This window comes from Atta cephalotes, assembly GCF_000143395.1.
Source record: "Atta cephalotes unplaced genomic scaffold scaffold00031, whole genome shotgun sequence".
NCBI classification, from domain to species: domain Eukaryota; kingdom Metazoa; phylum Arthropoda; class Insecta; order Hymenoptera; family Formicidae; genus Atta; species Atta cephalotes.
Window position 1 is genome coordinate 1,159,236 of NW_012130095.1, and position 5,474 is coordinate 1,164,709.

Sequence of the window (5,474 nt, forward strand, 5' to 3'; positions counted from 1 at the left end):
ATTATTTTAGTATAAAAAACGATCATCGAAAGAACTTATTTTTTTATTATATTATATAATATTATATTATATAATACTTTTGTAATTAAATTATTTAATAATAAAGCGTTCAAATTAACACGTATGAATTTACAATTAGTACACAAAATTTGAGCTAAATTTAATAATAATTAGAAAAAATAATTTAAAGTGTTTTGATAAAAAATGTTTCATGCATGAATATGTATAAATATGGATAAACATACATAAATATTCATAAACATGTATAATCGTATACAAATATATGTTCATACATTTCTTTTTTTTTATAAAATTACTTTTTAACAGAAATAATAATAGTAATATGAAAACTTAAAAACTTAAAAATAATTAAAGGATTAATCACATTGTCATTTCAGCAAAAAAAAACAAGTTTGGAAAAATGTAAAAAAATTGCTCAAACACAATTACATATAAGTAATTTTTTTTTATATTTCTTCAAACTTGATTTTTTAAAAAATAATAGTATAGAAATTACCTTTTTAATTATTTTTAATGTTTTCACATTACTATTATTATTTCTATCTACAAAAAGTAATTTTATAAAAAAGAGAGAGGCATGTATAAACATGCATGGACATATTTCATATATGATTATACATATTTATGGATATTTATGTATATTTATACATATTCATGAATGAAAAACTTTTCACTGAGTGGATATAAATTTAACAGTGCATGTACAATAAATTCTATATAATAAAGAGGTATTCAGGATTAAGTTTATCCCAATCTGTTATTATTTATTCATTTTAAGGCAACGGATGTATCGAATGCTGTACATATAGTATATCCATATATATTTAATAAATTGATTTAATAAATAGATAGATGTGCGTCTATAGATATATAGTAATTAATAAAATTACCACATATCTGTTACCTCAATAAAAACATTAATTATCACTCAATCTAATTTATCAATCCGATGCGCAACAGCAGAATTATATCAATAACGTCGCTACGTGCGATGATTTTGTAACAAAAAGAATAGGAAATCCAAATTAAAACAGAGTAAAAAAGTTAATCAATATTTCAAAAAAATATTTACTAAATGCAAAATTCTTTTGAAAATAAAATCATATAATATTCAAAATAATTTTTATAAGCATTGAATTTTTTAATTCACCATTCAGTTATATTTATAAAAACAATTATACATTTTCTTAAAAATACATGTTTATAAAGTTTCAAAATAATTTTAAAATAATCCTTTTATTCTAATTAATATTTGTAAATTATTAAGATGAAACTATTGAAAAATAAATTTAAAAGAAGAAGAATATAGATGTTACATAAGTAAAAAATAATATTTATCTCAAGGGTGCTCCGCCGGTGCCTGATCTCCTCCTCCTCTTAGAATAAGGTTGACATCCTTTCGCACAGGACACTCGCGTAAAATACTCGCGAATAATCGCGCGCGGACTATAACTTGAGTCTGATAACTTAAACGGCACTCTCAAACGCGCGACGCGACGAACCGGCTGCGATTCATTCATTTTCAAGTAAATCGGCGACGAGGGTACGTTAGCTTCCCCGTTATTGGATTTTTACACGAAGAGAACGATTTTACTCAAGTATCTAAAAATTTATCTAGAAGAATTCTAGAAATATCATTCAGATAGATCCGAAAATTTTTAGGTACTTGAGAAAAACCGTTCTTTTCATGTAAATATCCTCTGGGTACTGAGTCTTCCCACCACGTCAAGATCGTACCCGTGAGAGGGAAGGTAGTCTGAAAAATGTAATATATGTAATTATTATTTATATTACTATACAATTATTATGCAATCTTAACTTAACTTTAGAAATGTTAACTTTTAGAAACGAATGTCAAACACACGTCTGCAATTCATTATCATTGCGAAATAAATTCAGAGCGAATAAAAGGGGTTAAATCTTTTATTTATAGATGATGTCTGTAATAATGATGAGAGTCAATGAAATGAGCTAGAGATTAATAAAAAAGAGAAATGTTTTTTATCGATAAATAGTTTCAAAGTTACGGAAATTACGGTAGAGTGATAATAGAGGGTAAAGAATGGTGAAGGTAGAATGGATCGACGACTTACGGAGAAGCCGCGGAATATTACCTATCGCAATACGAAAGGATTGATATACGAAAGGATTTTTTCTAAAAAAATGTTTGGACACGGGATATTAGAGTGGCGAGAAACCAAAATGCGAATATAAATAAATTACCAATATCACATCTTTGAAATATATATCTAAATTGGCAACAGATTACTCAAAATAAACTTAATCCCATTAATGTTACGAATTGTTTATTTTACCCGTCGAGGAAAAATACAATGAAAAATTAATTCATGATTGTTGTTTGTATCACAGTAGCCACGAATGAGATAGCAGAACCTCAAGTTGTAGGCACAAGCATTGGCATCGGAGCTAGTGTCATTATCTTTATATTAATTAGTCTCGGATTTTATCTTAGGCTGTGAGTACTTCTCGAAATAATATGCACATTTTGTTCAAAACATTTACGAATTATATTCGTAGACGAAATAAAAAAAGCTATGTCAGTCAAAAATACCGAAAATGTTCAAGCTGTGGAACGAAAGGAGAATCAAAACGCCTCCGTAATGTCTTACGCGACATTGAATGACGGCACACATAATATCATGTACGTCTCCGAGGATGGTCTCTACGATAATCCGTACAGTCTAGGTAGCAATGCGTACAGGTAAATCACAACTGTGCAAAACAATTTAAAGAGACGCACCAATTTGGTTCATACACTGTAGAAAAGTATGTAAAATTACATGAAGAATGATGTAAAAATAATATGTGGAAATATATAAATTATGTTTTTTTAATAAAAATTAATACTTTTATAAAATTAATACTTTTCTAATTGTGTAATAAATAAATTTTTATGTTTGACAGAAAATTACACAATAATAATAGTATATTTTATAATTTCTATAAATTTTTGTGATATCATATAACATAATGGTAATATATAATATCATAATATTTATATTTTTATACATATCAATAAAATAACTTAAGAAAAATTTTATGAAATTCGTTGGCGAATTAAAATATAAAGATTTCTATAAATTTAACTTTCATTGTAAATTTACTTTCGCCAATTGTTTAATTACTATAAAATATAAAAAATATATATATATATAAAAAAAATAATGTTATTTGTAATAAGTTATGACTTTACGCATTTATAAAGATACATCTTTAATAATGAATCCTAAAATTCCATTATAATTGTTGTAATTTTACATGTAATTTTTTTACAATGTAAAATGCAATTATTCTATTCATGTTCGAATCTGTCATGTTAAATAACAATTTCATGAAATCAACTAATTTTAATCTTTTGAGAATCGGAGCTTTCTAATAAAATAACTTAATGAAAACTTCTTTTCTAAAGAGAACATTGAATTCGATACTGATTTCAGAATTCTAAAATTTAAATTGCAAAAAAATAATCTGATTGCAACTTGGTTTTAGAAGATTCTTAGCATTTCTGAGTGATTTGAATATAACCTAAATATAGAATATAGAATAAAAATATCGAATTTTAAAAAGACAGTAATCTCTGAAGAAGGCTCTAGCGTCACAATGTTCAAAATCAGAGTTTGAAAGTCAGTTTGGAAATCAATATCTACTAACTATTTATATAGCATTGAAGAGCTTCAAAGCAAAATTGGAAACTTGATGTTACTTCGGAATTAAAAACTTCCTAAAACCGAGTTTTATGATAATCAAATTACTTTTTCGAAATTTCGTTCGTCATATTGAAGCTACTTTTTTGAATTTTTACCTCAATTTGAATAAAGGTTTCCTTCCTATCAAATTATCCTACAAATTTTATAAAAATTAAGCGATTTATGAAATAAAGTGTGACTCCAAACGAACTCGGTCCATAAAGAGATAATTACTCAATTACTATTTTAAAATATATTATAGAAATATATTATATAAAATATATTATATAAAATATATATAAAATATATTATAGCGAATAGAAAATTTATTAAGATATATAATTTATTAAGGTGTATAATGTATACACAAAAAAAACGGCTATGATTGCCATCACTAAAAGTCGCTCATCAATACATTTTTTACTTAGAAAAACTGTAATACGATTGTGATAACATATTTTAACGGTTATAATTGTAAAGAATACGTCTACCTTACGATTATCACCTGATGTATTGATGGGTGAAAATTATCATTACTTTTGATTGCGGAAGCCGACATTTTTTTCTGTGCGCGAAATTGATTTTCTAATTATTAAATAAATAAAATAAAATAAATAAAATTGATATCGAGTTATATAAATTGATGTATTCGTAACAGATACGGCGACCATTCAAGAAGAATATACGGACATTACGAAGCCGAATCAGTTACTAGAAATGGAATCACTATCAACGGAATGTCTGTGCGATAGCTCGTAATTCTATCACCACGGCTTTATCTTTCTCGATGTCGAGAATCGCATGCAGAAAACTGCCGATCTTTGGCGCACTTTTGCCGTTCTCGAGACGTGTACAGAAAACATCGAAGAATTTATCGTTATTTATATAACTGCTTGCTAAAGGCGCAATAATTCATGTAAATAATTCATGAAAACGAGAGAAGGAGAAATGTGTGGAAAGAATTACACACCGACGAGATTTTTTTCTCTGAGGACAACTATTTTATATTATTCTATATATATCAATTATTTAGGTTTATTATACGTAGGCTCTAAGTAACATGTAGCGTAATTTACAATTGTGAATAAAGAAATCAATGTTCTTGTTATAAGTTCACACTTTGTCACATATTATCTCGCTTAATATCCTCTTCAAATTTAGTTTTCTAAAATTTCCCTATTTTCTAACGCTAATCTTTAAAAATTCGGACCTAAGAGATTTGCCAGAGAATCAAGCATACATAAATTTATCCGAATAATACGATATCAATTAGTTTTAACTTGTATGTATGCAATGCTATACATATATGTATCCGTATATTGTTAATAAATCCATACATGTATTCAGATATGTACATAATATATATTAATAAAATTAGCATACATCCGTTACCTTAATAAAAATGTTGGTTCATCACTCACCGCAACAGTGGAGTTACATCTGCTACGATGATTCTGTAACAAATAAATTAAAATCTAAATTAAAACAGAGTAAAGAAATAATCATTACTTAAAATAATTGCTATATGAATGCATGTAGTTTGCTGAAAAATAATCATGAAAATACAATTTTTGTAAACATCGAATTTTGCCCATTGCTTAATTAGATATAAAATAATTATATATTCTCTAAAATAATTATATATATTCTCTCAAACAGTTATATGTATTCTCTAAAGAAAATCTTAGCAAAAATAAATTTGTATAAAATTTTAAAGTATAAAATTTTTTTGTATAAAATTTTTAA